General features: G+C 35.0%; 1 protein-coding gene across 1 annotated transcript in view; it reads left to right on the top strand.

Moving 5' to 3' along the window:
* Nucleotides 1-11170: 11170 nt before the first annotated feature.
* The window catches only part of LOC123319057 (homeotic protein antennapedia-like), a 224563-nt gene continuing 209781 nt past the window's right edge, over nt 11171-25952 (top strand). Inside the window, exon 1 of the mRNA XM_044905902.1 lies at nt 11171-11409. The gene's annotated coding sequence lies outside the window, so the exon portion shown is untranslated. The remainder of the gene's footprint in view (nt 11410-25952) is intronic.

Below are 25952 nucleotides of genomic sequence, written 5' to 3'. Positions count from 1 at the left end.
AACCCAACTCTTGAAAGTAATTTGGACGCTACTTAATGAATATTTGAACGTTTCGTGAAATAAAAGTATTCTTCATATTTTCTCGTATAATGCACTGTTCTCGAGTAAATTGACGTTCAAAAATTAAAAATATCTGTGAAATTTTAAATATTGGGTCCTTTGGCTGAATACAACTCTGCTTAAAAGATCCACAGATGTGTAGTGTCACAGATTTAGCTAGTAATTCCGAAGGTAATTTTGTTTTTCCAGGGGTGGCATAGCTCATTATGAAAACTGAATATGGCTATATCTTTTTATCAGGCCTAAATCTGAAAAAAATGCTATAGGAAGCAAGTTTCTTTTGACCTCAAAAATCTACTGTTGAAATATCTGTAAGAGTCAAAGATTCACCCTGTATATGAATGAATTCTACACGAAAACCTAATCGGAAAAATTTTCTACACTACATCACAATCGGACATCTGGTTCCGGAGTTATAGTTATGGAAAGAAAAACATACAAACTAACAAACACACGAATAATACTAGTATAAACTAAAGTAAAGATACGGTGTCTATTGAATAGTAACGATAGGTCAATGAACTCCTCGGTATGTCTCCAGTAACGAGCAAAACGATGGTAATGAATTGAATTTGACACTTTATGGAGAGTACAGGATCTTTTGTTTTCTTTGTCACTTAGTAAACATAAAAACAATAAAAATTTGAATTCGATAAGTTCGACCATTTCATCCCTATAAAAAGAAAGGGTAGATAAAAAAACGCCATCAATGACAATATCATACACAGAGCAAAATATCTGCCTAAGTACCTATCCATTTCTGGCATAAAAATTAAAGCTTACCATTTGAAAAAACTCGAAAACCTTCTACATCTCGTAGAATTAATGACAAATTAGTTGAGATTCAAAATGCACATCAGATGGTGTCACAAAGTTTCAAATGCAGAAGTCTTGCAGCGCGCGATTTGTATAACAATTGAGACTCACGTAACGAGGGCCCGACTCAGATGGAGGGGCCACATTCTGAGGAAGCAAGACACAAGGCTCCCCAAAATAGCTCTGTATGGCGAATTCACAGAGGGAGCTCGGAAACCAGGAGGCCAGTATAAGCGGTTTAAGGATACACTACAATCCCCAAAATCAGTTTATGCCAATCATAACTGGGAACAACTAGCGTAAGACAGATCACAGTGGAGGTCTTTGGTCCACAGTTATAATGGAGACTCGAGAAGAATACAGCGGCGGCCAGATCTGGTTGGTGACTATCCATGCCCGGAGTGTGGAAGGATCTGTAGGTCACGGTTGGGTCTCTTCAGTCACAGGAGGGCACACAGTCGCAAGTAGCCCTAAGAAATCATAAATTTGATCGCACCGATAGTTTCGTTTTTGAGTTTTTTGAAGATTTATTCTCAATAAACTTCTATAACGGGATACAGAGCAATGATGATGATGATTCAAAATGAGAATTGACCTATTTGTGCAGTTTTCCACAAAATGGTAAATATCGAAGATATGAATTAGCCGTTGCTTTTACCCACTCTTCAACAATCGTCGTTTGTAAACAACGGAATCCTCGGTGAAAATCACGAAACGTATTACCTGTTGAAAAACAATCCTTAAACTCAATGATGGGTCATCCGATCCAATCGCAAACCGCCCGCAATCGCTGGTCCGTCAAGTCAAGTCGTTCCACTTGCAGACACCACATAATCACGGCAATAACTCACAAAGCGCCGTAAAAGTAAACAAATACGAATAATGACCAATCACTTATTATAAACGCCGGCTATAAATCAGGAACAATACCAATATTACAATGTACCCGATGCTTCGAGCCGAGTTTATCTACCAAACATCGGTTCTTGCACGATCTGTGCATGTTTCTCTAGTCCACGACGCTCTTACAACTCGCCAAGAACGACTGCAATTACAGCGAATAAGAGCAGCAACCATTATTTTCGCAATCATTCATTTATCACTTTAAAGTTATTGTTTTTCGTGGCCGAGACTAGAACCTGAAAGTTTTGTGATCCTTCAATTAGATAATTTATTCGAATTGACCGTACACACCTAAACACAATTTTCTACCAAAAATTCTCAGTTTTTTAAACTAAAATCTTTATTTCCTTTCAACAGAAAGGTATGTGGATTAAAGAAAAGGACTCAATGGTTTCTTTCATACAGTGGCGTATCAAAGTAACGACAACGGACGAGAAGAGTTTACGGACGTAAGTGTCTGCGGACGAAAAATATAAGCCAAATGCTTGGTCACCACGACATATGGATTTGGCTGATGGAGGGTTAAGTCACTTATAAACCTAGGGGTCGACAAGTCAAGAATTCTTGTCTTGATGAAAAACTTCTTGTCTTGTCTTGAAAAAGACATATCAAATTTTGTCTTGACTCATGAAATTTCAAGATCTTGAAATTTCTTGATTAGCCAGCGACACTCTTAATACATGGTGATTCCCTGGCGAACTTTTCACGGCGTTTCGTGATAACACGACAATCTTGTGGTTCCCCGATATTTATTTGTTTTCTGACGAGGAGGTTTTTTGGACAGGATAAAAATTGCTGCAAAATGGATCCCCAAATATTTGATAGGGTAGAAGCATTGCATTCGATCTGTGCTCGATTTGAAAACGATGTAGACTTCTTAAACCGAATTGTTACTATGAATGAGACTACATTTCTACGATCAAGAAACAAAGCAACAATCGATGGAATGGCGACACTCTGGTTCTCCAAGACCCAAGAAGTTTCGTGTCCAAAAATCTGCTGGAAAAGTTCTTGCTTCAGTTTTTTGGGATTGCAATGGAGTAATCATGATTGATTTTTCGGATAAGGGTAGAACAATAACCGGAGATCACTATTCGACATTACTGACCACTCTACGGGAAAAAATTAACGAGAAAAGACGCGGTAAGCTATCCAAAGGTGTTTTGTTTTTGCTGGGCAACGCCCCTGCATCCAAATCTCATGTTGCCATGCAAAAAATTCCTGATTTAGAGTTTGAATCACTAGAACATCCCCCTTATTCACCAGATTTGACTCCATCCGACTATTATCTCTTTCCCCAACTGAAAAAAAGTTTAAATGGTCGTAAATTTTCTTCCAACGAGGAGGTTATAAAAGCTGTGGAGGTCTGGTTTTCAGAGCAAAAAGAAACATTTTTTTTGAAAGGTCTAGAGACGTTGCAGATTCGCTGTAATAAATGTATCCAATTAAGAGGAGAATATGTTGAGTAATAAAATATTTTGACATTGAAATTTTGTTTGGTTCAATAGTAGGCTAAGAATTTTTCAATATATCCATCAGACTAAAAATAAGGAATTTTTTCTGTTTATAAGAGCAGATTGCCGAAGTAATGTACCCAAAAGTTCTTCAACAAAAATCCCAATTCCATATCTTCAAGGATATATGCCCAAAATGTACCCCCATTGAAATTTGATCCCTATAACCGGAATCCTCCATTCGACACTTCATTATCCGGCTGTAAAACATCCCACCCCCGGGCCGAAGACGCGGATAAAGAGATATTTAACCGAAACACATAAAATCAAATCACTCGTCTTTTACGGCACCATAACAACCCTCCACCGTAACCTAAGATTTGAACCTCGGGGGCAGCCGCTTCGCGTGCGCCTTCTACTTTATGAAGTACTAAAACGGAGCAGGAAGGACGGAAACGTCCGCGTTGCTCGGCGGTTGCGAGAAGGACGGAGAGCGTTCCCGAAGGCTGGGATATCGTCGAAGGGCACAACAAGTGTGCTCTTAACATAACTGTTACTATAAACATAATTCCAGCGTGAGCACTTTTATTTTGTGGTGTACTTCGAGTCCTCAATAACGGCGGCAAATTGATACCCCGCAATGGGGTGTTGATTTTTTCATGGGATCGCTGGGGTATTGGGTTCTTTATGGTCTCTGGGAGGGTTGAAGCTGGGGGAGTTCGATTGATTCTGAATTTCTTGGTCGTGGGAAGACTTTTACTTCAAGATTTCAGTTGTTATTATCAATTTTCACGCATATATTATACAGGATGTCGTGAAATACTCAAGAAAAAAGTTGGAAGTTCGAAAAATAGTGTCTATCATATGAAAAAAAATTTCGAGTAGCCCTAGCTTCGATACTGCCCCCTAAAGATGGAAAGTGAAAAACAAATTCCAATTTATTTCTTAGAAATCAGAAAACTGACAGAAATTGAGAATACGAACCGAGAAGGCCATTAAAAAAATGTGGATGGTGTTGATGACTTATTTTTTCTCGAAAACCATTACTTTTGGTGAAAATTTACTAGAGACTTTATTTGTCAATAAATCAAGCTCTCAAAAATTGATTTTTAATGGTATCATATGAATAAGGAGAAGAGCTCTTTCTACAACTTGCAAATATAAGGGAAAATCACCAAATTTTTTTGTACCTTTCGCTCCCATAAAATGTCTACTCAACTTCATCCCTTAAATTACTTATCAACCATTTATCCTCTTTCCTCTTCAATGTTCTGAGAGTTTTTTTAAATGCCATATTGAGCAACTATCAGTCTGTCAACGTATAGGTTGGCTTAAAATTGCTGAGATTGAATGCTGCCCTTTGAGATTGATTTATATTGAAAAATTGCGGAAGTAGGTATGTTCGGGGATATATCTATGAAATATGGAGCATAATAATAGTTATCGATCATATGATAGAAAACGTCATGCTTCATGATGCTTGAATGGTCTATTCAGCTTTCAAATTTTGCCGACTAATGTTTTTTACCTGCATAATTGCTTTCAAGTTCTGGAAACTACCATAAGGGTTGCCTCTAGATCAGTATAGAATTAGAATTGATTGCCTGATCATTTAGCATTCTTCAAAATTGTTGCGAGAAATATGAAGTGTGAAGAGGTGGTTCTTCTTTTTGTTTTAAACCTCCCAAACCCTCCAAGCTACTACAGCTTTAATGAATTCAATTTGGCAGTGAGCTTACGTTCATCAAATATCAACTTCGAGTTATTTTTAATTCTGAAATGGTATCACAAAGGTATGAAAAAGTCGAAACCTAAAATCTGTCTCATCAAAAATCAGATTTTTCGTATCCTCTGAATGCCTCATAAAATTGTTATAAAAAAATATAAAATAACACTCTTTCAACATAAAATCACAGAGAATTAATATTGTCTTGAAAAAATTATGGAGCAAGTCATTTTGACATTAAAATGGAATACTTTCGAGCAGTCTTCGATTTTTTACCTCCAGTTTTTAAAAGCTGTCTAAGAGGGGTAGTTTCTTATAAGCAGAGAATTTAATTTGGGAACACCTTGTTTATTTGTTTGCCTATTCAAGTAACAATATTACCTTCACCAAACTGAAGCTATATTGTAATAGCAAAAGCACGTGTAAGATAAAAAATCATCGTGTAACATCAATGAAATTCTCAAATTTGTGTCAATTTATTTTGATAACGCCAACTCGATTATTTCTTTTTATGTGCATTCGGTCCCCGAATGGCAATAAAATTCAAACAATCATAATTTCGAATATGAATATAATAAAATAAAATGCTAGACATAAACTTCAAAGTGAATAGTTCCACTTTGGATAAAGCCAGATCATTATGTTTTTTGTAATACCTAGAGATTAAGTTATTCGATCGATTTGTATCGGAAATTATACGCTAATTCTGGACCCAATGTTACTCCCATGAATATTTATGACTATTACTGAAGAACGTGGTCTCAATAATTATTGCCGCGCAGCATCATTTGAAAATATTATTCGAAAAATGATTAACCTACTGAAATATAATGCCTTTCTAAGAATACCCTCGGGCACAAATTCAATGGCTTAATTAATATTGAATATTTTACCCCTGGTCAAATAACATTTCTCATTGCTTGGTCGGTTGTAGACAAGAATGTTAATAATTTTACGTTCACTGAATTATACAGAGAATTTCCTTTAGGTCAATAAATGAGTCGAAAAAGTTTTGTTTTCTGTTGGTGTCTGCAATTTTCATTCACACTTTCCGAGTCCCAACAAAAAACCAAATTGCAATATGAATTCTTCAATTCTCAATACATTATATTCTTTGAATACTGTAGGGTAGTAGTTACAAGGTCATCGTCCTAATCAGACCTTATATAGCCACGCACCAATTCAAGAAACATCTTTTTAAGGAATACCTCTGTCACTAAAAAAGTGATTTATTTCCAGCATCACACCGCACTGAATTTTTATGGTCCTACTTCCGAGAACGCCAAGGTACAACAATGCACAAGGTCCCTCAAAAATGCTCTGAATAGAGGATTTTATTTTGCTAGTACCGAAACGTTTTTTACGGAATTCGTAGTTTGCCATTCATAAAACCTCACGAAGGTTTGAATGTACTAGGGCATTGTAATAAAAATAAAATTCGTTAGTTTGAAACGGGCAGTTCTACTTGTTACAGTTTCATGCAGAGAAAATTCAGCAGTCGTGTTTAGGGTTTTCTGGTTGAAGTTAAAAACTTATTTGTGATTAGTGAACTTTGTTTGTTTATTATGAAAATTATTTCGATGCAATATTGTGGATTTAATATTGAGTGTTAGTCGAAATGAAGAAAGGGATGAACTGCTAATAAGGGGTGAGTCGATTCATGAAAATACCTCCCTTTCAACTGATTCAATAGAAAAAATTTCACATTTCATTCAGAAACCCTGCTACTGAACTAAAATTTGAAATGCATGATACTTATGGCTTCAAAATATATAATTTCAACATAAAATACATTCAGCTATCTCATGACTGGGTGAGGTGTATAAAAAATAGCGTCCGATAGCTTTGGTAGGCAAAATGGCGACAGCTAATCAGATAAATGTGTCAATTTTCAAACTTTGCAACACTGCACCTACTGTCAAATTATCGAGTATCTTGTTAATTGTTATTGTCATTCTTAAGCAGTCATTTTCAAGGATTCTGTGTTTATTCACTATTTATAATATCATTTATTTTTTAAGTTTATTAATACAATGTCATGATGGATGGTCATTCACTAAACATATTGTCTACGATGATACGACTAGCGACGGCAGTGATTGAATCTGGCAGTGTATTTAAAAATATAGTGTTCATGTGAGAAAATTTTTCTCTTGCAGATCAATTTTCTGGTCTGGATTGGTTATGTTCCATTTGAATAACCTTACACCTGACTGTATTTTGTAATTTGTGTTTTAATTGAAAATAGTTGAAACAGTGTATTTTGTATTCAATATTTCAAATATAAGGGTTAAAAATATTTTGTCTTTCGTATTTTCTATACATTGTACATACCTAGATAGTATTTTATAATTAGTATTTTAATCAAAGTGAATTACTGATTCTGTCCAGCTCTGTCTGAACACAATTCAATTATTCCATTATAATCATTTGAAGGAGAAATGTTGTTGATGAAATTCGATTCTAAAACTCCTGGTAAATCTAGCTTTTATTTCGAGAACGTTTGGGAGCTTTAGAATAGACAATACAGACATTGACGATTCATTTGTGGGAGGTGCAAATTTTTCACCAACCGCATTCGCAGAATAGCTCGATTGTTTGCGAATTACCTTGCTGGAGTGAGGCAACCTTGACTTAAAAAGGAAGGTACTGTATCGGTTTCTTATGAGCCCATAATGGCTAATTAGAAATACAGAAGCTCTTACCTTTTACTCCCTAATGAGCGGTTTAAATGCCGGCTGTTGCACAGAAACTGATACGAAGGATCAATGTGATCAGCTTTCCGAACGAAAATGTCCTTAGAAGAATTCCTTTTCGAAACGTGCTGAAATTGTTAGCGGTGGGGAATTTTCGAGATTAGGCTCGCAGTTTTATGAATCATTTATTGTGGGACTTTTCAGACTGTGTGCGCCTTGAAAGAAATGGGAAAAATTCCAATACCGCTTTTCTTGTTTGCTTTTCGTTTTGTTCTTGATCGATTAACGCTAAAGAATTCACGGTATTTGCAGACATTATTAGACTAAACCTGAAAATTGATTCGTCAAACTTGTTAAAGTTATTACACAAAAAAAATTTGCTATTCCATAATTGTTAGTTTGTTGTATTGTATTTTATTCACATTTACAGTTGTCATATATTTTGAATGTTTCCATATACACATCACTAGAAGCATTACCTTTACTTTTACATAATTTAGTCCCATCTTTCTATCTGTTGGTAATATCCATGTGCGGCAAGAATGATCTACAATAAAATTGACTATTAAACAATTTTAAAAGATTATGTTACTACCCCTATGAACCTATAAATGATTTGCTTATTCGCAACGGCCATATTTTGCGTCAGATATTTTCAGAAGTGGGTGCCACCCCTATAACTAACATCTGTTTACTCTCGATTGGAAATATCGACAGACAATATTTTATATCCTATCAACACCAGCGATCGACCCTATTAGATTGAAAACTCAAATATGTCGAATGGATCCCCTGTCATTTCCACCTCATCGATTTTCTGTTGAGTTATTACCTTATCCGATACGGTAATGAAATTACAAAGAGTTCTGACTTACAGCCGTTAAAAAAATATATTTTGTAATTTGGCATATTATTGATCATAAATTAGAATTGAATAAACAATTTCTGTTTCATATGATTCTACCAGTAACTTTCAAAGTGAATAACAATGATTTTTGGCAAAATTACAGAAATAAGATATGGAAATTCTCACAGCTACTTTTTTATGCTGTGTTCGAATAAACCGACAAAAATTCACATTTTCATTATAATGATTCTATTGTGAGATTTCTGAATGAATACAGAAAATGTTTATTTCATTCATTAAATTATTTTCTCTATGAGAGGTTGTTTATAATCATCCCTCTTCTAATCAGCAAACCTAGTTATGAAAGTCACAATAGGTTGGAGACGTAGATGAACAAAGTGCGATATTACTGTCAAGAAGCGAATAATTCGATACTAAGTATAAATAAAACTATGAAAAATAAATAAAAAATAATCGATGTTAACGTTGATGTGCGATCTACCATCAGAGACGTATACCCACATATGAATAATTTGGGGGGGCATAGAAAATTGAGAATTAGAAAATGAAAATAAAACATAAAATAAAATGCTACACTTCAAAAAATTGAAATTGAAAATGTTTAAAACTGTAGGAGTTTTTAGTTTGGTTTTGTTTCCAGAATTTTTTATAATTAAAAAACACTGGATACAACCTGCAAAAGGTGTTCTTGAAACTATTAATAAACTTGTTCATATGACAAAAATATCAAAATAGTTCAAAAATAGACCGTAAAAAAACAGATATCGATTGAAATTTATTTTGGGAGGATTTTGCATCTCTTCATAAACTTTTTAGGGTTTTCACTCCCAATCTCTGAAACAAAATCAATTAAAAATGAAATCAACGATTTGCTTCTGCGTAAATTCTTGCACTAATTCGTCAGGAGCAAATTAACTAGAAAAAATTGTTGCCTGACAATGAACTCAAAATAAATAACGTTGAAACTATAATTCTTTGTAACGTTTCGGAGTCTATATCAGACTCCTTCATCAGACGAAAAAATCTACTTTTGAAAATCTTCTGAATTGTCGCTTTAGGTGAGACTGTTTTCCGTGTGGGATAGTTACAAAGAATTATAGTTTCAACGTTATTTATTTTGAGTTCATTGTCAGGCAACAATTTTTTCTAGTTAATTTGCTCCTGACAAATTAGTGCAAGAATTTACGCAGGAGCAAATCGTTGATTTCATTTTTAATTGATTTTGTTTCAGAGATTGGGAGTGAAAACCCTAAAAAGTTTATGAAGAGACGTAAAAAAACAGTAGCTAATATATTTTATGTAAAAATCTTCGTTTTAATGTCTTCTTGTGAGGTCGTCTAAAATATTCTGTACTTATTAATTATTTACAATTATATTTCGATATACTCTATCTTCATTTATTCCACTTCTGCATGTTCTACTCCCTTGAGAGTACAGAAACTACTCTTTGAAGTTTTTACTAACAATACTGCTTATATTTACCAATATTTAATTTATATTTGGAAAGATGGACACTCTTGTTGCGTCTAAGCAGCAAAAGCCGCCGGTGCCTATTATTATTCCAATATAATATGAGTCGAACTCAAAGCAGAGTAAAAATTGCAGAAAATATTGCAATATTTGTATTAATATTACGCTTCTGGGGGGGCTCAGGTAATTCAAGCGAATTATGCGAGAAATAAAATGAAATGTTGTAAAGATATTCAAATAATTGTGAATTGATTAATACTCCACAGAAACGCGTAAGGATTTTAGTTATTCTTGTAATTCTCTTGAAACTGGCTGAGGGAAGGGGGCAACCAGCTGTTGGGCTAAGGGGGGTGACAACAAAATTCTCTCTTAAAAACTTATAGTGATTTTCTTGTTTTATTACTAATTTTCAGCATCTAGGGAGACAGCTGCCCCCTCTTACCCCTACCTGGCCTAATGTCTGAAAAATTCCGATAAATCAATAAAAAATCCTGATTAAAAGGAAGATTTTGTGGTTTTTTTTTAGAAATTTACCTCCATTTTTGCAGTGCCGAAAAAAACTATAAATTCTCACGAAATAACATTTTAAGGGTCATTTACTGATGTTAAATCAATCTTTTCATTTGTCTAACCCAACAAATCCGCCCCAAAAAACCTAAATAACTGCGCATATCATCCGAAACCACCTACACGCTCCTCCGACGTTGATTAACTCATAAAGCCATTAACACGAATAAGAAATTAACGCGTTTCAATCTTCCCGATCGCCCCCTCAATCCTCGCCCCAAGAATATATGATAAAAATAGTGGTTAAGTTCATTTCCTCCGCGAGCGTCCGTTTCGCAGTTGGCGCCGAAAGGCGCGAGCATTGGTAGCCGGTCACATGGCCCCGTTACGTCACGGAGTTTCCAAAAGAGACGCGTGTCCAAGCGAGAGGGGGCCCCCATAAATCGGGTGCGAACGAGAGAGATGTACATAAAGCATGGTTAGCGGGGAGCGTCAACCATTATCTTGCGTCCCAGGCGGCGTCGGTCCTTCTCTAACGCACTGCCCGGGCGCCGGAGACGCAGAGACGGCACTTCTGTCGTTCCGCCCATAAAGTATACCCGCCCCCCCGCACCGACGCTCGATCGGGCGGAGCGCGCGGGTATCAACTCGTAAAGCATTTTCCCCGACACTTAACTCACGTAAAGCTATCGGACAAGTCCGCTCTCTGTCCCGCGCTATCGGATGATATCGCATGATTTTCAACCACAACTAGTCCGCGACGAACGCACGGTCCTTCTGACGCGTCCCTCTGACCGTTTCACGTAGGTGGTTTAGAGACCTATAGTGCCACACAAGCCTCATGGACTTCGACATCCGCAAAGCTTCCGGTTCTACCTAGGCCTCCGGATTCAACTTCGGATCTGAAAGGTCAGTGGCTCTTTATTACTTCCTATTAGTGATGGTGCGGGGTGTCTACCTACCCCCGTTGTCGTCGTCCCCCCCTTCCACCGCTTTCACCGACGAGCACAACTAAGAACAGGTCATCCCTCGTCAAAAGTAACCAACCGTCAGTCTCTTCATCGATACCCAAAATGAAACCCCCCCACCCAAATTCGCATCGCAAACAATCGAACTGTCTAACCTAAAGAAATACATTACAGCTGTAACAGGATAAGATAAAAATAATATAACAAACTGAAACTTGTCACAATCTATTTTTCGAGAATAGAAAGAAATACATCATGATCTCCATAAATCATTCACAATAATAAAAAAAAATGAACTAAATTAGATGCAATCTCTTTAACCGAAAAACAGAAACAATAAAAATATATAACACAAAATATTGTATCAGAAATGATCGTGCATCAATAGAGAAAATTTAAGCATGACTTCAAATTGAGCAAAATGAAAGTTAACTCTAAGACAAACAAACTAAACCTAAAATATGTTCTCAAAGAGTATAAAGCTATCGGATCAAGTGGGTAAGAATATGGAATTTGTCGCTTAGATAGGTTGTGATGAGGTTAAAGTAGGTAAATTAGTGTATTTTTCAATGCATACAATTTTCTTTCCAATGAACGTGATTTACGTTAATTTTTGGTTGGAACTTTAGCTATTTTTTCATAGTAATCATTTTTAAATTGCATGTTCTGCAGCACAGCCAAAAATACATACATATAAATAATTTTTGAGAATATTGGAATGAAAATGAATTCAGTCTTGTATTCAATTCACAATTCACGAAAAAACTGTCTTCACTTATGATCATGAATAAGTTTAACCCCAATGCAATAATCATTGTATTTAATATAGAAATAACTCTACAAGTAGCATATATATTTGTTTGATAAAGAGCATCACAATTTTTAACATCAAACAATAATTATAGCATTGTATGAGAAACATTTTTATCAAAGGTTAGATTAACTGGGACCATACAATTTTGCGTATGATACAAGGGCTTAGGGAAAAACCTCAGTAAAAAAGGCTTTCTCCCCGTCAGTGTAGAGATGAAACTGTTTACAAAATAAGCTGAAATATTTCATATTGAAGGGCATCTCGCACTGCAAAAATTGATCAAGTTACCAGATAACTTTATACGAGATAAAAAACAAAAGCAGTAACAAGAGAGATAATAAAATAGAGTTCTCTATGTCAGATTGACCTAAAATTAACAATCCAATTCAAAAAGGTAGCCTTTGTGTCCCTAAAGTCAAGTTGTAGGGACAAATTGAGAAGGCGACGGTAACAAAGGCCCAAAAAACCATAAAAATGCATCACAGCACTATAATGTGTACAAACAAATGATTACAGTCCATAAACAGTTCATTTACTAAAATAAAAAGGCCATAAACGCCAAACGTTATTAATGCGCTGATTGATGGAGAAATGGAACCATAAAATATTTTATGGGTTTTACGACAAACGAGAAGCTAATAGGTTATATGCTCAGAGGCCGACCGACGGATTGAATACGTCCGTTGAGAATGGAGCAAGGATATCGTTATCCGTTTTATCGTCAATTCGCTATAGACATAAGTTTTTGGATTTTTTTTTCAGTTTGTGGAAAACGAAGGAATTGAGAATATTTTTATTCAATCAGAAATTTTCATGGCAATCCTGAACTTGAAATTGGACCTATGCATAAAAAACTACTGGCATCCACTTCTAAGAAGCTGAGAAATACTCAATAAATTTCTGTAATAATTCTGTTTCATTGTTTCTAATTATAAGAAAAAAATTAGACTAAAAGAAAGATCTGTCCATTATAAGTGAAATGAGCAGAAAAACATGACAAAATTCATGATCAGGATTAGCCTCATGCTTCTCTAGGTCAAAAACAATTTTCTCCCCTTTAAAATTGAGTAAATAGTTGTAACATATTTTCGTATATATCATTGAGTGATAAGCAGCCCCCTTAATTCTGCGAATTATGATTTCTTATTTTATTTTCAATCTTGATTAGAATGAATATTCCATATTTGAATAATTTTTGAGAAGAAATGGTAGTTTTTCATGAACGAAGTAGTAATAAATTCCTCGAAACGAAAAAGAATATTCAAGAAGAGAGTTCAATGTTCGCTAATTATATCTTTTCTGTGATGAAAATTAATTAAAAGTTCAAAGTTCATATGGGGTTGGAAAAAATTTCGGTGTAAAAATTGACCCTAGAATATACAGATCTTTGTACTCATATATCTGAAAATTCAAATGATGGACTGTTTTTTTTTTAAATTCATCCTGAATTAAATAAAAAATCCTTTATCTACTTGTGAAGGTGAGCTTTTGCGGATTTTTATCTTGCCATTTATTTTTTCTTAAAACTGACAAACTCGATAATTCCCTAAATTACAAAACAACAGAGTTATAATTGAAAATATCACCAATAGATACTGGGTGTTGAAAATGCTGACATTCACTTAATGTCAACCGTTCATTCCCATTTAATTTTGTACAGGAAAATATTAAAATCCTTTGTATACCTAAGCATAAAAAACTAATGGCATCCACCCATAAGAAGATGAGAAATGCTCAATAAATGTCTGCAATAAGTTTATATTATTGTTTTCAATAACACTTAACTTGGAAATCGAATATACGATCTAAGAAGGTGGTACAAAGTGATGGTCCTAGCTTTGTCGAGAACTCCTTGTTTTTTGAAAATATTCTTATCCAAATTCAATACAAACATATATTTTTAATATACATACCTAATATGAATAGGTAACCACTGGAATGTCATTTCCATACCAAAAAAACAATAAAAAACGATAAAAATAAAGTATCCTATTAAAGCCATAAAAATATATTTATACCTACATTACAACTCCCCGAAAAAAATTCCCAGCGTACCATTCTAATGAAGATCTAGTTTCAATAACAACTCTACAGAACCGTTCGAATTACCTTCGAGACGATGTAGAACGGTTAATATTACCCGTTGACATCTCCTGACCAGTTAACTTCCTATGCATATGGACGGTTCAATGCTTGAGAAATTTCCCTGTAATTATAATATGGGCCATAAATTTTCTGCACTGACCACGTTCGTTGATAGCTGCCAATGCGAAAGCCGGACATTGGAATAGCTTCATTCTGTTGCGTACTTACATATACGCAGAGAAATTTATCGATCGACAGCTTTAATCTTAATTCTCATTTATATTTCAATCCTTGCAGGTCTTCCAAGTATACCTATAGCTTGCGGCCTACTTTTAAATTCAGTTATTATTTTGAATGGAGATCCTGTTCTTGAATTATCAGCGACAAAAAGTTGATGAAATTTGCACCTATTTTTTGAACAATTCCAAACAATCCCAAGCTGTGGACGCTTGGGTTTACGGCAGCAATATTTTCGAAGTTATTGGACATATATCGAAGTGTAGATACGAATTTGGCATTCAAAAAAATTGTTTTATCAATAGGAATACTTTCTAACAATTCAAAATTAAAATATCTCGAAACAAAACTTCGAAAATGACAACTTCTTTCATTTGAACATTCAATACTTTTGGTGCTCATTTATATATCAGCAATTTTGCATGTTATGGAATATTTGTGAATTCCTAAATTGATAAATAATAAATTAAATCAAAAAAGAGAAAAATTGTTGAAGGCTTCACCATTTTTATTAAAAATCAATGCAGAGCTTGAATAAAATTGGTATATGAATAATTTGTAAATTAATATCCTTTTTTTTTTTTTTCATTTTTCTGACTCGAGTTATGGCGCTCATACTATCTATCGATATTTCCTCTAATAAACATTATAACTTTAAGTATCTGACATTCTAATTCAGTCTAATTCAGACTATTTACGTAGAAATTATTGAAGCAATTTGTTTTTTGTCATCCTGGCAAGACACGTTATTCCCGATAATTTTTTTTCGTTTATTTTTGTCTTACCTTGAAAAAGATGCCGTTTTATTACCTGCAATTCTGAATTCTTCCATATATGTTCATCGAAATTTTACTGCTATACCGTATGAATTTCTGATTCCAATATTTGAAAAAATTCATACAAAATAATTTTCCCCACTTTTCAGATATAATTAGCAAATTAAGATTTAATATTATATGTGCGAGTGTGAAGGGAAGGGGGATTTACCATTAAACTCTTCATTACCACAGTAACAGGAGTGCTTTGTTTTATTTTTGGCTTTCTATAGTTTGTCGAAATATTTATAGTTTACTGTTTTTATTTGTTTTTCTTCCCAATAATCTCAATTTTTTCTACATTTCCATTTCTATTCGATCTCAAAAACGTATCATTACTGCCATTTTCTAGGAATTGCACACAAAAAGTCGACCATTTACGATCATGAGGGGATTTCTCCACACCATCGGATTTTTCCGTAGAACACTATCCGATCAAGTATTCGAAAAATACGCTGTGTTACGCAGCGCCTTGTATATTTACATGAGCGATTCCAGGAATGTTTTACCCACTTCTCGGTATTTATCAATTAGGACATACTTATGTGACTACAGGATTATATTCCTACGAGGAATGATGCTACGTGAGTTGCCTTGCGATCGATGCAGTGCCTCACAATGAGTTTCTATTTCTGATCGAACTCGTGAATTGTTTGGACGATAATAAACTTGGTACTTTCAAGAAATAGCATCTGAATTCGTATGCACAATCCGTCGATCAGCTCTGAAATAAAAATTGCGATAAATCGCTACCAGAACATCGGAACACTTCCTTGTGTAGTCCCAGAATTGTGTAGAGGAAGATTTGAAATAGAAAATTTCCTTCGAAAAAAAGAAATTACATATTTTCATATCTAATGGTTCAATTTCCATATGCCCATCTCATTTCCTATCTGAAATATGGCCCAAGTTATCCATAAATCCACAGGAAATAAACAAGATAAAACAGTAAATAATCAAGTTTGAAAAATACTTTCGTTGTTGTGATTCAACCCAAGGACAGTGCAATCAAAGTTAGAGGTACGTTTACTACCTTTTTCCTTATGATTTTTCGTGGCTGCTGGAATTTTCCTTTTTTGTATTCTGACGAGCGAACTGTGGAATAATAGCATTTTAATCGACGAACAACTTCCTTACAATCAATTTTATATGGCCATGTCAGCACTTAAATATTTATGATGCACGCGGTAGATATATATATATATTCTTTTGAATGTCAGCAATACATTTTTAGTTATCAAACAATATAGCATATGTATGAGTTTTAGCAAAGGTTAGTGTAACGGGGTACCATACAATTTAGAGTATGATACAAGAGCTTAGGGAAAAACCTCAGTAAAAAAACCCTGTCTCCCCGTGAGAAGTGTAGTGATGACAAATTTGTTTACAGAATAGGCTTTTAATACTGAAGGGCTTCCTTTCCATTGACATAAAAATTTCTTTATCCTCTTTCCATTTCGAAATAATATCTGAAACAAAGAAACAGAGCAGAAAACGAGAAAAAAGGCGAATAATAAAGCCTTCATTCAAACTTATTTCAATATATGCATCGTAAAATTTATTTCCGTTTTCTGCGATTTTAAACTGGCTTTATGTGTTTGGTTAGCGAAATATTTCTTGTTCATCTTCGATGCATCTTTTTTGTTCCAATTATTATTCAATTCTTTGTCCAAAAGGCGAGGCATAATACATGGAATTTTCAAAGGTGAGGCTTTTTTTTGACAGAAGGTAGAAGACATAAAAATAAGTCATTTCATTGAAAATTGTCGCAAGCAGATTTCTCTATTATCATCATTGCTAATACGTATAGTTTCCGATGTTGAAAAATAATTGGATTCGATCTTAATAATATCCTCATACAGATTCTTTCTCTTGCAACATCATAATGTATGCCAGAAGGATGTTTTTCAAACGTTTAGGACTTATGAATAAAACATCCATTTCGTATCTAGTGCAGGTTGTCATTTTGTAAAATATCTGTGAAGAATTAAATTCTATCTGCACAGGGTGCGCATTCAAGAATATATCATCATGAATTATATAGATTACAACATAATTGATGATGTAAAAGCATAATTTCGAAGCCTAATAGAGTTATTTTCAGTTAATAGCTACCAATTAGTCAAATTTGAAATTTTGTTCATCCTGCAATATACAAGGATCTCAATTTTGGAACCTTCTGAAACCAGCTGTGAGAATATTCATTTGACAGTGTGTTTTTGAGTGCCTACAAAATTAGGTTTATCTGTATCTAAGTTTGAACGAAAATTATATTGAAAGATCTTGAATATAACGAAACTGACATAACCTGATAATAAATATTAATTCAAATATAAAATTAGCCATAATATGATATGGATAATATCCATACTATAATGAAGATAAGTGTTTCTTCCATATTCCGCTAGCAAAAAAATTATTTTCATTGGAAGGTATACTGAATGTTATACAGGGTGTATTTGAAGGTGAGGCTTTTTTTCAACCGGAGATAGAACTGGTCAAAATGAAGCGTTTCACCAAAAATCACCTATACCATTAAGTATTAAATCCATGGGTTTAATAGTCACTGCCTATACAAAACTTTCAAAATGGCAAAGTTGAAAAAGAAATTGAATTTAATAATAATAAATTTAAATAATAATAATAATAATACGACCCTAGACCGTTTGTTAGCTGAATTATCGCAAAGCAGTGGAAAAAACTTATCTCCTGATTCGACCATGGTTTCGTTAAGGTTATTGGCTTATTCGATATTTACGTGGTAATGAAACTGGAACCTCAGGATTGCCGAATTGTTGTCATTATTTTTTAGTAAGTTACACAATTTTATGAAATGATTCATTCCGATACCAACTGACAGAAGAGACTTTTCACACAAGTGTGAAAAATAGAATAATACTTCAAAACCTCAGCCAATATAATTCGTCCAAATTATTCACGAATTTTTTCACAATGAGCATCACAATCTTCTTGTTCGAACATTCCAACAATCGTCGTAAAAATGGGATGAAATGGTGAATCATCATAACACTTTTTCAACATAACTAACACAAGCACTTTCAAGAAACTGCCTCGATTTTCTACATTTCTTTTTCACCCTAAATTGCACGATACAACAATGATAATTCTCTCAAAAGTGACCTGATGCATCTAATCCGATGAACTTGGTACTGAACCATTCATTGTCCAGCCATATGTTTATGTTTTGTTTCGTTTTTGCGATGCCGGAGTCACCTTCCACAGTCCCGTACTTGAAATTCAATGAAATTTTGTCGGATTTCTAGGGGTTGTACCTCAGCCATCTTGGATATTTTATATTGACAATTTTTGGTTGAACGACTTAGTTTGCTGAGTTCTACCTTCTGTCAACAACAAAGCCTCACCTTTGAAAACACCCTGTTTAATAAAAGCTTTTTAAATACAATTTATTGATAATATAATCGGAATTTTGGTTGTTTCGCTTTCAATATTCCATATTGATTATTAATGTTTCTACCATAATTTGTTTCTACGTACTTATGGTTGTAATTAAAGTACCTACCTTCCGCTCATTTCTGAAAATAAGACAGAGTTAAGATAAAAACAAACAGGGCGTCGAACCACTTTCCCAATCCTAGAAATCAATATGCCCTAAACTACACCTTCGGGTCCCACAGATCGACGGCCATAATGGACTTTAGAAAAGGAAAGAGAGGCCCCTTCCATTGATAATCGTTTCGCAATTGTTCCGAAAGCAGAGTCCCGAAATACGGTAGCCTGGCGGAGGGGGACAGCGATAGCGAGAGTAGTCACAGAATATCTGGATAGGAGTGAATTGGCGCATTATAGACTGTTTACTAGGCGCTCTGTGGCCCGCAATTTCAACTCATTTGTGTGGAAACGGTCTCGTTATTATAACGGTTATGGTTATTGGCCACCTGTTCAACTATACGACGACTCCTGATGGACAGACGGGACAGTGTTCTGTGCACTGAATCGCGATGCATAGAATGGGAGAGGGTTTGCTAGGGGTTACGTTCAGGAATGTCACAGACGGTGTCTAGAAGTGGGTGTTTATAATTCAATGTTGCGAAATGTGGAAAAAGTGAATGGAAAATGTCTACTTTCGACCAATGGTCATTCTTATCCATCTTTTATATCACCTGCGGTATAATGTTCGAAGCATCGCGAATGGAAAATATTCTTTTGATACAGAATATCTTTGATCACTGTATATAATTGTTCAATGAAGAAGCGTAAACTGAAACATTGAAACTTTTGTAACTCCGTCTTTCATTTCTCATTCACACATTTTCTAACAATTTATTTAATACAAAATATTTTCACAATAGGCTATAAAACCAGCCGACCAATATTTTCATCAGAATTTTCAACGAATTTCAATTTCACTTCAAAAAAATAATTCTATAAGTTAACTTCCCAATATCTTGAATTTTTTGAATACATAGATATTTTATAAAGAGGACTGTCTTTGACTCGTACAAAAATTTCAACAGTAGATTCTTGAAGTCAAAAGAAACATACTTTTCCTATAACATTTTTTCCGATTTGGCCCTGATAAAAATATATAGCCATTTTAAATTTTCATAATGAGCTGTGCCACCCCTTGGAGAACCAAATTACCTTCAGAATAACTAGCTAAATCTTTGACACTACACATCTGTAGATCTTTCAAACAGAGTTGTGTTCAGCCAAAGTACCCAATTTTTCAAATTTCACAGATTTTTTTGACTTTTGAACATCAACTTACTCTAAAACGGTGCATCATAAGAGAAAATATGAGGAATATGTACTTTTATTTTACAGAACGTTCAAATATTCATTAGATAGCGTCCAACTTAGTTTCAAGTGTGGGGTTCTTTGAATTTTTGGTATTTTTATGGTACTTAATGGTCATAATGAGAAAACTGGAAGACGTCGGTGATTTTTGTGTTCGAAAACGAATAATCAAATAAATGAAAAACTGTTTTCCGAAATTCATTTCATTCGATACAACCGTTTGCGACTAAAAATAACATTTTTTATGGTTTTTCAACAGTCTGTATCTTTTGGGCCGAAACGATTCGAAAAAAAGTGTAAGTGTACTGTTAAAATATTTGTACGAGTCAAGGACTCCACCCTGTAAAATGAATCAATCAATAGAAAAAAATATTTGCAATGCATTAAAAAATTTATGAATTAAGAATTGTTATTATAGTGTTGAAGTTGAAGAATATCTTGGGGATAGTTCATAATAACTCTATTATTTGTCCGAATTTGTTGCCTTTTTTGTTCACTTCTGTGTTTGCTTCTTTATTGACTCGTCCTACACATTTTCATTGTCTCAGTCTAAAAGGATAATCTTCTACATAAATTCATGTAATAAAGTTAGCTGGTGAAGATTAATTCAAAATGACATTTAACTATAGTCATTTGAAAAGTGTTAGGTACAAATCGAGGAAATATAACAATATTCAAACAGATTTGCCATTGGCATTGCAAAACAGTCTAATGGATTTTTTCAAACAATAAGGATAATTAAATAATTGTCTTTTTTAGCCTTACCATTTTAAGGAAAAAATTATAAAATGTATAATGAATTCGTATTTATAATAGACTTTTAAATGGGAAAATTAAAATGTGCCTAAATGTTCAGGTGACCCTTTCATAATCTTTCTGAAAGGTGTCAAATTTCATCAATCTAAATTACTCAACAGCTAAATGACTGCCCTCAATTTCAGTGGGTACATGAGCTCAAGAAATCTATCAATTCTGTCGTACTTTTTTTATTATCAGATTTTTTATGAATTTTCTCCGAACTTTCTTTGAGTTTTTCATTTTTTTCGCGAATTTTTCTATTTTGTGTATATTGGGAATATTTTTATTGTTTCTCTTGATCAAGTATGTTTCTTGTGTTGTTTTTTGTGGATATTTCTTTTTATTCATTTCTGACTTCTTATCTTTTAGTTTTAATCGCGAATTGTTCGAATTTATAATTCGATCAAAGCCAGACGACTAAGTTTAATCGTTACACATCTGTTTCCGCTGCAATTCGACCGTGTACGTTTGAACAACCAGCTCCAACACTGGCTGCAAACGCCGCCTCGTCCGCCCCATTCACCAGCGTACGAATTCCGGGACAAGACCGGGTGGTAAATTACTTTTCTCGGTCTCCGCACTCACACACATGGGTCCTCACGTGGCTCCCAATTAGACTATTTGCTTTACATTCATTACAAGGCCCGGCTACGAGGATTTTACTAACTGCCGAATTTATTGCGAGATTTGTCGCGTTCCCAAAATTTATTTAAGTGAGAAATATCGTTCGATGTATCGCAGGTTTATTATTGACTTTTTCCGCCGTGTGCCTCAGTTGTTTTTCGGTGATATATCGCGTTGCGCGCTAAGCCCTTAGGTCTGCCTTCGGAGTTATTACCTGCCGTAAGCGGTAAAGGGTAGCGGAGGGGTGGGAACGTAGCTACCGATCGGAAACCGGGATTTGGAGATCCATAATTTCATCCGCCGCAAAAAAAAAATTAACGGAGCCAAACTGCGGTTATTGCAGAAGTTGACTAGTTTTTTGAAGTGAGAATTTGGATTCCAGTTTTCCCAAAGGAAATAACTGAAAAAAGGATAATTTAAAAACGTTTAATTTAAAGTCCCACTCATCAATATTCAACAATAGTAAGAGAAGAAGGACCATAAAATGTTGAAAAATGTTTCGTTGCGAGCGTAGCCTTAGTCGATCTACGTCTCCCCAAATCTCTTGAAAAAGTCCTCAATTTCCGTTATTTTATGGAAATTCTATTTCATTTTTGTTAATTTTACATAAGTAAAAATTCATTCATCGATGTCTTCGTCATGATTCAATGAGTGTGTAATTGTGTGCAGCCCCTCAAATATGAGGTTCTTGATACGTTTGACATCAATCTGAGTGCTGTTCTGACTTTCTGATGTATGCCATGGAACCAAAAATATCTATATGTATCTAAATATTCCTACAACTCAGAATGCAGCATTTCGATTTATGATAAACATGTAATTGCGTAAATACTGATGGTGTTGCACTGTTTCCAAGTTCTATTCTGGAATCGGAAATCCCGAAAAGTGTTATATTTATTGAATTTTCAACTAAGGGACAAATAGGTATGAACCAATTAAAAATGCTACCAGACAGTAATAGTCTTGTACAGTACAGTTAATTTGCGGAAAACTATTTTCAGAAGCAGAGACCAAGGTCATAGGTAATAATAATAATTACACAATTTGTTTTCGATTATTCACGAAAAAAATGCAAGAGAGGAAATTAATTATACATATATCATTCAGTATCTTTCCTTACCGAGTTCACACCTTTACCCACCAATTATTTGTATTAAAATTGATGTCATTATGTATATTTTTTTTTACACCTTTAATCGGGCCTCTGGCATGTTGGATGTAAATAAATAGATGAACCATTTCCTGATTTATTAAATAACTTTTTTCCTTTAAAAAATGGAACATTTTTAAGGCTGATAGTGTTTTGCAGATAAGTGTGAAATACATTCGATGATGGATATATTTTTTTTCAACGGTTAGGTATCTGTTCTGCAAACTCATAATGCCCTTAATAAGCCTAAAGAAGTTAACGATACCTGAAGGAATTCTTTCACATACAGTCGAAGATCCAATGGTATATTACCAAGGTCATATTTATTTGTTCCCCATTTCTAGGACTTCTTTCTCAACTGATGCTATCTTAAAAAGAGAATTTTGCTCTAGGGGTGTCCTCGCGTGATAACTAAAAAAAGGTCAGGTCCTTGGTTATTGTATAACTTTTTTTGTTCTCCTTTATACAGTCAGAAGTTGCAATATTACCTGTGCGGTTGTTTCGAAGAGGATACATATTTGAATATGTTGTATTTTACGGTTGTAGCAACCGAAGGTCAAGTTTGCTTTGCTCGAATTACATTTTTTCATTGTTATAGATGCACCTTAAGGTCAGTGGTCGCAATAAAGAAAAAAAATAACTTCGAATGTCATCAAGGTATGCTTTATGGATTTTGTGTCAAACGAAGGACAAAACATCGCAAGGATGGGTTTGTTTGACTTTGATGTGGTCGATGAGAATCCATAAACAACTAAAAACAGATTAAATGATTTTCACAAATTTATTCAGATATCGCCATGTATGTAATCCAACTTATTCGTGGCATAATGTCCTCTCACTTTCATGAAAGGAGTCGACTGGCCTTGGAAATTTGACATTTGACACTGTATAATGCGAAAATCTGAGGTTAGACGCTTCTAAAAACATTTTTGGGTTTTAAATTAGCTTTTATAAAAGTGTATGGAATATTTCTATAGATTCTTCTGGAATTGGAATCTCGAACATATCACGTATAGAAATACTGAAAAAGATGGCGTATCACTGCCAAGAGCTGCGACAGATGCATCAGAGATAAATGCTTTTCTCGCCTGAGCCTCACAGACGCACCTGATTTCAAGTTTCAATCTAGTCCCCATAGGCCGGCAATAATTCATCGTATTATATATTCTCGGCAGTGGATGAAAGATAAATGGTCTGAAAAGAACTCAAGCTCAAGGTGTTAGTCGATATTAATATTTCAGAGGTGACATAGCGGAAGAGCTAAACCGTTTTGAAAATGCGCCAAGCGAGGCTAGTTCGAGAAACCCTGAATGGGGGTCAGTCTGTAGGTGACAAGGCGATGATTTCGTCGGTATATACTAATTTCATAAGCACCGAGTGGGAGAAGGCATTGGGGTTCTATGGGAAAGGAACGCGTAAAGATTGAGAACTTTGAGATTTTTGACGTTTATCAAATGAAGCATCTACAGCTCGCCCCACAGCTCTAGAGCAACGGTGAGACTCTCTGCAAAGAGTATACTCTTTGCTCTTTGTGACCAGGGAGCAAGAGTTTTCTACTCTTTCCTATAGAATCTACAATCGTCAGTTTCTGATAAACCCCTTCTCATCAGATACTTCCTGAGGTAACAATATCCTGTAAGAAACCCAGGGATGAGGTTATGAGGTTTTTACTGAGATCCAGATACTTTTTGGACCTCACAATTCTCAAATTTCGAAAGCGCTTGGTGTGTTGCACCCCTGGAATATTCCACCAGAGAATTTTTCCTCTGGCTTTCTCTTTCTCCAAAAACTCTTTTGTTATGGTGCATTTATCTGTGCCACAGAAAGGTTCTGCTCAAAGTGGCGTTTGTGTTTCCTTTCTGTCAAGTGTATTTTCCTCTTCGTTGCCTTTGATTTCCCAGACACCAGACTAGATAGACCTTTTACGTTGAGAATTCTGCTTGAAAGATACAGCTCCAGCTCCTGACGTGATTTTCGAACCTTCTGTATACCATTTTATAGCATTTTCTTCGAAAACTTTCTTCTCAGTGCTGATCAAATGTAAATGGTCAGAGAGGATCAGTTTTTCTGGCTTTTAATGGTCTCGAAACATATTACCTTCTTCAGATTTTCTGGGGATGGCCTCATCAATAACCTATCAATTACCAGATGAATATGTGTGAGATAAGGAGTGACCTCAAGTGCCCTTGTTGGAAATTAAATAAACCTAATATAACCTAACCTAACCTAACCTATCAATTGCCAGATGAAGATGTGTGAGATCAGCAGTGACCTCGAGTGCCCTTGTTGGGAATTAAATAGTGTTACAAGGGATTTGTGACCTCATTAGTTATATTACGAGCCACGAGGTCTACCAGCAGGTTCATTTGCGTCAAAACCTACAGCGTCAAAACCTGACATATTTCGGGGCCCTACAAGAGCGATGAAAAGCCGAGATATCCCTGAAATCATTACGAGTTACTCATCTTTCCCCGACACTAACTAACCTGATGCCTCTCGTGGTAACTCATGGCTGGGTGAGGATGTCTTGTCGACCACCGCAACGGCCTTCAGTGTTTACGACTCCTCGTTTTGACGCTTATGACACGTGTCGTCCTTGTCTCGCGCGTGTAAACGGGCCAAACGGTTTGCTCTCGTCGGACTTTATGTGACGGCCGGTGCATTACACACTTCTGGTGGATTTTACGAGGACTAAAATGCGACATTATTTCAACACGGGGGTCTTGACGATATGTCACGGAGGTGATTCTGATCTTTCGCCATATTTGACCAACACCGGAACACGAAATTGACGGGGATTTATCTTTTTATTTCCGTCAATAAACCATTAAATTGATTATGAGGTGGAAAATAGCGTAACCAGTATTTGTACTAATATTTTAACAGAAGAATCTCGAGGTCAAAAGAAACACTTTTTCCCTTAACCATATTTTCCAATTCGACTTGGTTGAAAAGATACAGGCTGTTGAAAATCCATAAAAAAATTGTCAGTTATATCTCACGGTGTATAGTTTCTCATTGATGTGATTGACTGTCTTTTTTCTGCGAAAAATCAACCCTCAAGGCTTAAGCTGTTTCGTACACCCTGTATTTCAAAGTCACTCTGTATGTGCAATGAACTGTAGACGTTCGAATTCGTTCAAGATAATCATTAACCCCCCCCTAAGCAGGACATATATTTT

This window comes from Coccinella septempunctata, chromosome 8 (genome assembly GCF_907165205.1).
Source record: "Coccinella septempunctata chromosome 8, icCocSept1.1, whole genome shotgun sequence".
NCBI classification, from domain to species: Eukaryota; Metazoa; Arthropoda; class Insecta; order Coleoptera; family Coccinellidae; genus Coccinella; species Coccinella septempunctata.
The sequence above is the reverse complement of the archived record's forward strand: the minus strand, read 5'-3'. Positions and strand labels throughout refer to the sequence as shown.